The sequence below is a fragment of the Siphateles boraxobius genome, unplaced genomic scaffold (genome assembly GCF_051911475.1).
Source record: "Siphateles boraxobius isolate OS27281-9 unplaced genomic scaffold, OSU_SipBor_1 30, whole genome shotgun sequence".
NCBI classification, from domain to species: Eukaryota; Metazoa; Chordata; class Actinopteri; order Cypriniformes; family Leuciscidae; genus Siphateles; species Siphateles boraxobius.
This window is the reverse complement of record NW_027508920.1, coordinates 11,798,463-11,810,677: the sequence shown is the minus strand read 5'-3', so window position 1 is coordinate 11,810,677 and position 12,215 is coordinate 11,798,463.

The following is a 12,215-nucleotide window of genomic DNA, read 5'->3' as shown; positions in this document are numbered from 1 at the left end:
CCATTAAATCATCTTATAAGTTACTTTATATATGATTTTTCAGCCATTTTCCCAAAATCCTCTTTAAATGTCTTTAACTGCTCCTTGCTGCAGTTGGTCTGAAACTCCCAACCATGTTGGCATGTCTTGTCGTCTTCTTTTGAACTTGGCCCCGTAATGGCTGCTTGCAGCTATATTTGTAATTCTTACTAGTAAGAATTAAATTAGAGAGCTCTGTAATTAAAAATGAATGAAAATCAAGGGAGACATATGACTAGTAAAAGATTCATTTGTAGAGCTCTCTAATTAGGGGCCAAGCACCGAAGGTGCGGAGGCACCTATTGTATCTGTTCCGGTTATTATTATTATTCCTACTTTTTCTTTTTCTTCTTCTTCCGACTGGGCGTCTATTGCAGCCCATAGAACCGTTTGCGGGAAAGTTGTTTTGGTTTGACATTCTGATAGTGGACAGTCCCAACATTAAATATACCAATTTTGCTGTCTCTAACTCATTCCCTCTAGCGCCACCACCTGTCCAGAATTTCACTTTTATTATGCTAATAACTTTTGAACCGTACGGCCTATCAACAAAATTCTTTTTTTCCACTGATTCCGGAGCTCATGACGATTCCATTTTGAATTCTTCAAAAAACTACTTTTCCGAACTCGTCCTAGACGGTTTGTCCGATTTTCACCAAAATTGCACCAGATCATCTTCAGGCAGTGGGGACAAAAAGTTATGGAATTCAAGTTGATTCGTCTAACCGTTTTCGATAAACGCTTTAAAAAAAAATTACGTAGCGCTTGCGAAAACAGACGTAAGGCGGTATCTCCGCAACACTTTATCATATTAAGACTAAACTTGGTACATGTCATCACAAGCATGACCTGAGGCTACATGCTGCGTTTCGGCGCAGCGCCACCTACTGGTCCGGAGATACAGAAAATGGCTATTTTTGCTTATAACTTCTGAACGGTTTGTCCAAAAATCATAAAAGTGGTCTCGTTAGATTCAGTGCATCATGTCAAGTCGAGCGATATCCAATTTTCCCAGATCGGCCATTTTGGCTGTCGGCCATTTTGAATTATGTGCTAAAATGCTGTATTTTCTGAACGCATGAACGCATTGTTACGGAACTCGGTATGGGTAATCAGTACGCTGCCCTGAAGGAGCATGAGAAGTTTCGAAACAGCGCCACCTAGTGGCAAAATTTATTTTTCAAATGCTTATAACTCTGGGTGTGGTTGACTTATTTTCACGGGAGTCATCTCGTTAGGTTCCTGAATCCTTGCCGAGTCCACAGATACCAAACATACTAGGTTATGCCTCACGGTTTGTGTAGCGTTGTGATTTAGCGCTTAAAAAACATTTGCCGATATCTTCGAAACCGTTAGTCCGATCGAGACGAAACCACAGTCAGAAGTTTTGAACCATAGCTCGATAACTAAACTCCAAATGCTCAAATGCCAAAATATTTATAGTAAGGGGTAGTAAAATTCAATCAAAGTCACGTGTCAGTAATTTTTTAGGTGTTTTTTCATATAAATGTCTATAACACCGAAGCGAATTGAGATATTTTCACTCAAAATATTTTGAGACAGCGCCACCTTTTGGTCAAAAGTTATAATTAAATATACAAAAATGCTAATAACTTTTGAATGAATTTGGCTATTGTAATGACTCTGGTCTTAATTGATTCCTTGGGTTATGCTGAAAACAAAGATACCAATTTTGCCAAAGTCAGCCAAACTTCCTTCCGCCATCTTCATTTTCATTAAATACCTACTTTTTCGAACTCCTCCTAGACCGTTTGTCCGTTTTCACCAAAATCGAATCGTATCTCCTCCAGACCGTGCAGACTAAAAGTTATGGATTTCGTGTTGATAGACGAAACCGTTTTCGTATACCGCAGCATCAAAGTTGAGGCATGCTGCCAAAATGACTATTCAGACTTTATCTCTGCAATGCCTTGACATTTTGAAACCAAACTTTGTATGTGCCATTGTCACCTCACTCTGACCACATCACATCGATTTCGTAACTGCGCCACCTATTTGTTGAAAGTGATAAACCATTAAATCATCTTATAAGTTACTTTATAATATGATTTTTCAGCCATTTTCCCAAAATTCTCTTAAAATGTCTTTAATTGCTCCTTGCTGCAGTTGGTCTGCCACTCCCACACATGATTGTATCTATTGCCGCTTCTTGCGTTTGGCCCCGGGTAATGGCTGCTTGCAGCTATATTTAGAATTTTATACTAGTAAGAACTGAATTAAAGAGCTCTGCGATTGTAATTCCTACTAGTAATAATTTAATTAGAGAGCTCTCTAATTGTATTTTTACTAGCAAGAACTGAATTAGAGAGCTCTCTATATTGTAATTGCTACTAGTAAGAATTGAATTGTAGAGTTCTCTAATTGAATTCCTACTAGTAAGAATTGCATTAAAGAGCTGTCTAATTGAATTAAAGAGCTCTGCAATTGGATTCTTACTAGTAAGAACTGAATTAGAGAGCTCTCTAAATCAGTTTTTACTAGTAATAATTGCATTAAAGAGCTCTCTAATTGTAATTGCTACTAGTAAGAATTGAATTGTAAAGCTCTCTATTTGAATTCTTACCAGTAAAAATGCAGTTACGATGAGTAAGGCTGGGTAAAATTTAAGCTAAAACGGCTTGCCATAGAGGAACATGACACTGTAGCGTGAAACACCTTTCATGAGAAGGACAGAGTGTCCCAGACAGGTACAATGTACAGATCGACACTCTTAATACTGTTTAATTTTTAAAAGAACAGTAGACAGAAATTTGCAGTGTTAGGAGTGACACTGCTTTTCACAGTGCTATGGATTAACTAGTGATAAACAAGCAGATCCAGATGTGCTATCTTTCAATATGTTTATGATCAAAACATTATATCCAAAAGAATGGTTAAAGATATAAGAACTCAATTTACTTGGAGAAGATCATGAATTTGAGCAAGAACAATGTTCACCAAAACATCTAGAATAATGGGATGATTTTAAACTTTGACAAATCACCTGAAAAATTATCTGAAAAACCTTGTTTAAGGTGTTTTTCTTACATTGTAATTATAAGTTTAAGTTCCGAGTAATATGCATTTACAACGTGTATTTACAATAGGGTTAGGAATTGGGTTTGGTTTAGGGTTAGTTACATGTAATTATGCATACTGTACTGTTATTTCTACTGTAAGTCCATTTTTTAGCTTTTTTTTCTCCATTCAGTCACCTGATGGAGTTTTGGTTTCTTGCCACTGTCACCTTTGGATTTTGGCTTGCTTAGTTAGGGACACTTAATATTCAACAATATTATTGAAATGGCTGCATTGACTCCATTGTATGAGAACTGAACTGAGCTGGATGATGACATCACTGTTTTCTCCAGAGCGGCTATATATATATATATATATATATATATATATATTGTGTATTGTTGCCCTATTGCTCTCCTCATGTAGAAGTCACTTTATGTAAAAGTGTCTGCTTTAATTATTAAATGTAAATGTCAAGTCCAGTCCAGTCAAGTCAAGTCACCTTTATTTATATAGCGCCTTTTATAATACAGATTGTTTCAAAGCAGCTTTACAGTAATAACAGGAAAATAATGCAACAATTAGTTTATATATATATATATATATGAACTAAATTATTAACTTTTTTATAGCCGAAATTAACCATTACTGAACTTACTGTTACATGTGTGTCCTGGGTTTCCCCCTGCCTGGTGTTTTGGTTTAGTCCTATTCAGTTTTCCCGCTCCTCGTTTGTCCTCAGTTTAGTCACCTGTGTCTAGTTAATTTGCCCCAGCTGTGTCTTGTTCCCCTATCTGTTCTCTGTGTATGTAAACCCAGTGTTCTCCCTCACTCCTGGTCGGTTATTGCGTTTATATGGTTGTAAGTGTTGCAGTTCCTGAGTTTTTGTATATTAAATTCCTGTTAGCAGTTATTCCTTGTCTCCTAGTGCTTCCTGCCTACACACACCGTGACAGAATAACCGACCCAAAAGATGAACGTGATGGCTGAAGACAAGCTCGCCACCATTCAGCAGAATGGCCGTTCTTTGGAGAGGTATGTTGAGGAGTTCCTGGATGTTTCCCATCTAGTGAACTGGGGTAATTCCACAATTAATGCCTGTTTCCGGATTGGACTGGATGATGATAATTTATTCCGTCTCATCTCCGTTGATGATTGTTATAAGTCTGTCCCGGACTTTATTAATTATGTCCTTGAATTACATGGCTCTGATTTCCTCGTTGACTATGCAGAAGCTAGTCAAAATCATCATTCAGTCCCTATCCGGAAGTATGTAGGCCCAGTTCACATCGATCCGGAATCTTCTACATACCTCTCCAAGAGCTCCGTGTCCCCCGCTTCACCCAAGATGGCCGAGCATTCATCGCGGGTCCCATCCAGCTCCGAACCTGCGCCGCTGGTCCCGTCCAGTCCCGAGCTTATGCATCGCGCCATACCCACCGTACCAGTGGGGATCTTGGTAGTGCTTGAAGAGGAGGATTCGCTTATTGACTGGGACACAGAGCTTCCGCCGCTGATTCCAGCCAGCCCCGAGTCATCATCGCTGATCCAACCCAGCCCCAAGTCTTCACTGCTGGTCCCGGTCAGCCCCAAGTCTTCACTGCTGGTCCCAGTCAGCCCCAAGTCTTCACCGCTGGTCCCAACCTGCCCCGAGCCTTCACCGCTGGTCCCGTCCAGCACAGAGCCTTCCCCGCTGGTCCCGTCCAGCACAGAGCCTTCCCCGCTGGTCCCATCCAGCACAGAGCCTTCCCCGCTGGTCCCGTCCAGCACAGAGCCTTCCCCGCTGGTCCCGTCCAGCACAGAGCCTTCCCCGCTGGTCCCGTCCAGCACAGAGCCTTCCCCGCTGGTCCCGTCCAGCACAGAGCCTTCCCCGCTGGTCCCGTCCAGCACAGAGCCTTCCCCACCGCTGGCGCCGTCCAGCCAAGAGACCCTTTCACCGCTGGCTCCGTCCAGCCCAGAGACCCTTTCACCGCTGGCTCCGTCCAGCCCAGAGACCCTTTCACCGCTGGCTCCGTCCAGCCCAGAGACCCTTTCACCGCTGGTTCCGTCCAGCCCAGAGACCCTTTCACCGCTGGTTCCGTCCAGCCCAGAGACCCTTTCACCGCCGGTTCCGTCCAGCCCAGAGACCCTTTCACCGCCGGTTCCGTCCAGCCCAGAGACCCTTTCACCGCCGGTTCCGTCCAGCCCAGAGACCCTTTCACCGCCGGTTCCGTCCAGCCCAGAGACCCTTTCACCGCCGGTTCCGTCCAGCCCAGAGACCCTTTCACCGCCGGTTCCGTCCAGCCCAGAGACCCTTTCACCGCCGGTTCCGTCCAGCCCAGAGACCCTTTCACCGCCGGTTCCGTCCAGCCCAGAGACCCTTTCACCGCCGGTTCCGTCCAGCCCAGAGACCCTTTCACCGCCGGTTCCGTCCAGCCCAGAGACCCTTTCACCGCCGGTTCCGTCCAGCCCAGAGACCCTTTCACCGCCGGTTCCGTCCAGCCCAGAGACCCTTTCACCGCCGGTTCCGTCCAGCCCAGAGACCCTTTCACCGCCGGTTCCGTCCAGCCCAGAGACCCTTTCACCGCCGGTTCCGTCCAGCCCAGAGACCCTTTCACCGCCGGTTCCGTCCAGCCCAGAGACCCTTTCACCGCCGGTTCCGTCCAGCCCAGAGACCCTTTCACCGCCGGTTCCGTCCAGCCCAGAGACCCTTTCACCGCCGGTTCCGTCCAGCCCAGAGACCCTTTCACCGCCGGTTCCGTCCAGCCCAGAGACCCTTTCACCGCCGGTTCCGTCCAGCCCAGAGACCCTTTCACCGCCGGTTCCGTCCAGCCCAGAGACCCTTTCACCGCCGGTTCCGTCCAGCCCAGAGACCCTTTCACCGCCGGTTCCGTCCAGCCCAGAGACCCTTTCACCGCCGGTTCCGTCCAGCCCAGAGACCCTTTCACCGCCGGTTCCGTCCAGCCCAGAGACCCTTTCACCGCCGGTTCCGTCCAGCCCAGAGACCCTTTCACCGCCGGTTCCGTCCAGCCCAGAGACCCTTTCACCGCCGGTTCCGTCCAGCCCAGAGACCCTTTCACCGCCGGTTCCGTCCAGCCCAGAGACCCTTTCACCGCCGGTTCCGTCCAGCCCAGAGACCCTTTCACCGCCGGTTCCGTCCAGCCCAGAGACCCTTTCACCGCCGGTTCCGTCCAGCCCAGAGACCCTTTCACCGCCGGTTCCGTCCAGCCCAGAGACCCTTTCACCGCCGGTTCCGTCCAGCCCAGAGACCCTTTCACCGCCGGTTCCGTCCAGCCCAGAGACCCTTTCACCGCTGGTTCCGTCCAGCCCAGAGACCCTTTCACCGCTGGTTCCGTCCAGCCCAGAGACCCTTTCACCGCTGGTTCCGTCCAGCCCAGAGACCCTTTCACCGCTGGTTCCGTCCAGCCCAGAGACCCTTTCACCGCTGGTTCCGTCCAGCCCAGAGACCCTTTCACCGCTGGTTCCGTCCAGCCCAGAGACCCTTTCACCGCTGGTTCCGTCCAGCCCAGAGACCCTTTCACCGCTGGTTCCGTCCAGCCCAGAGACCCTTTCACCGCTGGTTCCGTCCAGCCCAGAGACCCTTTCACCGCTGGTTCCGTCCAGCCCAGAGACCCTTTCACCGCTGGTTCCGTCCAGCCCAGAGACCCTTTCACCGCTGGTTCCGTCCAGCCCAGAGACCCTTTCACCGCTGGTTCCGTCCAGCCCAGAGACCCTTTCACCGCTGGTTCCGTCCAGCCCAGAGACCCTTTCACCGCTGGTTCCGTCCAGTCCTGAACATTTTCCTGACCCAGTCACTCTCCCCATTACATTTTTTGGGGGGGGCCAAGGACCCTCGCCGTGGGCCCCCTGCTCCGCCCTGGAGGCTTCCTGCTCCAGATCGGCCTCCACCTCGTCAGCCTCCAGGGCGCCCACCCCCCCACCCCATTGGTGTTTGTACGGCGTGGGGACACGCCTTTTTGGGAGGGGGCGTAATGTTACATGTGTGTCCTGGGTTTCCCCCTGCTTGGTGTTTTGGTTTAGTCCTATTAAGTTTTCCCGCTCCTCGTTTGTCCTCAGTTTAGTCACCTGTGTCTAGTTAATTTGCCCCAGCTGTGTCTTGTTCCCCTATCTGTTCTCTGTGTATGTAAACCCAGTGTTCTCCCTCACTCCTGGTCGGTTATTGCGTTTATATGGTTGTAAGTGTTGCAGTTCCTGAGTTTTTGTATATTAAATTCCTGTTAGCAGTTATTCCTCGTCTCCTAGTGCTTCCTGCCTACACACACCGTGACACTTACTTATGCTTGACTATTATGCAATTTTCTTCTAGATCTACTGTACAGCTGAAACTAACTTTGTTGCATTATTTTCCTGTTATTACTGTAAAGCTGCTTTTAAACAATCTGTATTATAAAAGGCGCTATATAAATAAAGGTGACTTGACTGGACTGGACTTGACATTTACATTTACATTTAATCATTTAAGCAGACACGTTTATATAAAGTGACTTCTACATGAGGAGAGCAATAGGGCAACAATATGCAAGTGCTTGCACCTGCAATATGCAGGTGCAAGTGCAACAATATGCAAGAGCAATAGGGCAACAATATGCAATATGCAAGACTAGTCCCAGTTAGTCTAGCTAGCACATTAACATGTTGTGAGTTTTTTTATAGATATATGGAATAAGTGTAGTATAAATGGTACAAAAAGTATTGACGAACAAGATGTGTCTTCAGCCGTTTCTTGAAAATTCATGTAACATAAGGACACTGCAAAATAAAGTGTTACCAACACCTTTTCAGAAAATATATTTAGCAGACATTAAATCACTGGATGATATTTATAAGAATATTATAATATATTATTATTTATAATTATCCAAGATAATGATAATACCTTCAGTATTCATTTGTTATTTTGGCCATAAAAAGGTGATATTTAAATTATATCATGGCTGCAAAACAGTTTTATATATATACATTTATATGTAAACATTAAAATGTTTATTATTTAAATAAATACATTTTCTAAAAAAATAAATAATAAATCCCAACAGCTTAAAGAAGTAATCAAATACATCTGTCAATATTCTAATAATAATATTACACTTTACATATAGCACAACCTCTTATATGTTTGTAAAGAGACATGTAAGTTTCAGTAGGTTGTCAGTCTTATTTTTTTTTAAGAAAAATTTATTAGAATTGGTTAGCACTTTTTGTAAAAAGACTGGAGGCGTTTCGCTTCACATTACCAAGAATACTGCCAAGTCTACTTAGAAAATGTCCTACTATGGTCTGAAGCATTTGCAGTTTGGCCACTAACAGATTCCCACGCTGCCTCTGTGCCCACATGACTTCTGTTCTCTCTTAAGTCTCCAGCTTCTTGACCCCACAAGTCCAAACTGGAGATCTTTAAGATTGTTCTTCTCACAGAAATACAACAGGAATGTCGGTCAGGATAAGGGCCCACCCAGCGTTTCATAAAATGAGCTGATAAGACCACCAGCCTGTCTGGATGATAAAGTCCTATGATTTCAGGGACAGGCCAAGTTCATATTGTTCCAGCTCATTTTCAGGCCTGCTGGTTCTTTCCTGAAGTCCTATAATTAAACTCCCTTTAAATAGAGGACAGCCACATTTATTTCACACGCTGCTACATGCTGTCTAACCACTAACTTAAAGAACTGAAAATGACAGGAAGAGCTAACAAAACAATTATAAATTATGTTTTAAAACATTTTATTTCAGACGTCAAGGTCTGACAGTGTATACTCTGGTAAGTGTCTGTAAGCTAAGTGGACTTATCTTTGATTAGTGTAAGACAGGACACATCTGTGATGTCAGAAGCAGCACAGGAACAGGATACAGCTCAGCACTTTAATTGGTAGAGATTCTTAGAATTGTAACAGGAAAAAGCGCTCTGGCTCTCCACATCACGCAGTGCTCGGTAGATGCTCTGCAGCTGTAAGCTCTGTAGTCTGATACAAGATTTATGCTGAATTTTATTCAATCTAGCATATTCAGTCTTAAATTATGTGATATTTATTTTGAACTTTTGCACGCATATTACTTGCTTACTGATGATCTACAAGAAGGCATACTAGAATATTACATTAAATGGGGAAAATGTGGTTGGTACCTGCTTGTGCAACTGACCGCCATGATGCTTGTGTTCTGTGGGTGGTTGCCGGGGTGTTGCTAAAGTATTTTGAATGTGTAATAGTGCGTTACTGCCTAATGGCCCAAGTCAAAAGAGTCTCTATTATATTACGGTCCTATCAACAATGAAAGTCTATGGGATTTGTTTCTTCCATGTTATTTATTATCTGCCAGGTGAAAATAGCAAATCTGATCACTTTAAAAAGTAATAGCACACTTTTCCTCAAGAAAATCAAGTAGCAATAGTGTTGCTTGGCATAGCAAACATCACTCACTATTTTTAGTTTTTGAGAAGTATTCAGTCAAGACTGTAACCATGTCTTGAACACTTTTTTTTGAAGGTGTGTGTATATATTTATTTTAAAACATGCACACATTCACTCTTAATCATATACCAAATATGCTAAAAATGGCTCTGTTAATGTTTCTTTTCTCACCACATCCCGTTACGTGCATGAATTACATGAATCACATTAAATAATAGCCTACACATTCAAATTAAAAGGACAGCATTTGACAAAAAAAGTTAAATGTTTTGCATCACTGGATGTTACTGTTGTTACCATTTGACATTTCTATCTTAAAACAGCTGATAAATATACACTTTTTAGCCACTTATATTTTACCCCATATTTTCACTATATTAACTGATACGTCACTTACTGCAGGGGATGATATATTTTTGCAGGCCAAAACCTGGTTCCAACGTTTTGAAGTCAATGTTGTTGTTTTTTTATGGGTTTTTTGGTTAAATGCCTAAAATAAGGTCTGTGGTTAACACAAGCTCAAGATATGTTCATGTTTTATTCTACCACATTAAATACATCAGTATTTACCCCCTTGTAATCTTTTTAATTCTTGAGGTTTTCGGGGACATTAAACATCACCACGCTAAACAGGAAAACTCATCTACTCACTGGTCTGCTTTTACAGCTTCGTTGTGTGTATAATCGCACTCTTACAAACTATTCTAAATCAAACTTTCAGAGAAAATGTTTTTAAAATAAAGACTGAAAGAGTTGTTGAAAGCTTAGTGATGGTGATGATTAAGTAATATGGCTGTTGTGTAGTCTGTTTAAGCCTATGTTTATCTTATTACTTCTGGCAATTGCATTTAGTAGGAATGCACCGATATGAACATTTTGGCTGATATCGATAACCGATAATTCATTATATTTGAAAGATGATAACCGATATATTGGCCGATAAATCTGAATAAAAAAATGTATATAATTTTTGAAAGCCTGATTACAAAAACAAAAGTCTCACCATTAAAAGCCATATCCCCAAGCTCACAATTATAATGTTCTCATTATAATTTTATGTAGCCTATATGACAGTTTTTTCCTTTTTTCAAGCGATTCCAATTTCAAGCAATTAAAAAAAAATCATGGCATCTGAAGGGTCTCAGCTGAAGGAAATCCATTATAATGATCAACAGATCAAAAATGAACATATATCGGCCAATACATTTACTTACAATACTATCAAAAAACAACAGACAACTCAAAGAGAACTTTGATGCAGGTATCTAGGACATCTTTAAAGAGAAAACTGATGTTATGGTTTGAAGCATGATGTGAAACGATACACAACTGAATAAAGATGAATGCTTTGATGAGGGAGAGTTCTGCAAGAGTGAGCAGACAAGTTATGTCCAATATATATATATATATATATATATATTCACCATATTCATGTGCATCTTTTGGTAGAAACCTTCACTCATGCAGCAGGAGCAGCAGAGTAGCAGTTCTAGTCCGCCAAGTTTAAGCCTAAATACATTCCATGCTTATTAATAAATGCTGTTTAAATATATTCTGAGAGCTGTCATGATTCAAATATTTATTTATTCTTATTTTTTGTCCATGCTGTCTGCAAAACATATTTTTCATTTTATTTTGTTTTACTATGCTGATATTGCAGACTAATATACTAAAAGTCTAATTGTGAACTGTTGTCTCTTGGAGCCCAGCCAAAGAGCAGTGCAGTACACGATAAAGAGCAGTCTAGACCAGCTGTGAATGAAGAAAATACATCTTTGTTCTAGCTCCCACATCAGATCTGTGAATGAGGGATAAGACCTAAATCGGAAGCACGCATGCAAAACACTGACAAATTCAGCCCATCAATGCAAAAGGAGTGAGATAATGTAAATACAGACACGTCATGTTTTAGACATGGCTGTGTGCCATTCAGAAATGAATTGAGAATGTATTTACCATTGCTAACTTTAACTGCAGCTCTATTATTAATTCAGCACTATTATGGATTTGACTGACACTATTGGATGAGAAATGAACTGTGCTGGATGATGACATTACTGTTTACAGAGCTGCATCATTTGAGGTTATTTCATAATATTTACAGAAATGTGCTCATACAAATTTGAGTTAAACTGAATAAATTAACATTTAAATGAACGTTTGCTAAAAATAACGAAGATCCAATTCAGTCAATTCCTCTTCCTGCCATTCCAATTCTGTAGGACGTGAACAAATCAATCTCACTCAAGAACTGAAAAAGAGTAGAACATTTGTTTCTGTATTTCTCTTCTATAACATCAGCATCTGGAATGGAATAGCCAGAATGTACTGCTGAGTCATATATACTGGAAACCAACATAGTTGGGTTTAAAAGAGCAGAAAGAGAAAGGGAAACATGTAATCTTGACTGTAACAATGTGTTTTGCTCTGTTGGCAGATACATTTCTGCACAACATTTTTGCTCACAGATGAGCTCTAAATGTTCCTGCCCTTCATTTAACATTCCTATATAAAAGGTTTCTCCAAACCTAGTTCTGGGCAAATGGAGATGTTTGCAAAGGTCCTCTACTTCTCAGATGCACATTCTGAAGAAAAAGGACTCAAGTGATCTCGCATGAATCTCTTTCAGAAGAAATCTCAAAAAGATTTGCCAAGATACCAAATTCTGCGAATCAAAAGTCAGTGTTTTCACAATGTACACTAACATTTCTCTTCAAATGTTTGGTTCTTCCAAAGACCAAAAAAATCTGAGCTATGACATCCAGATGAATT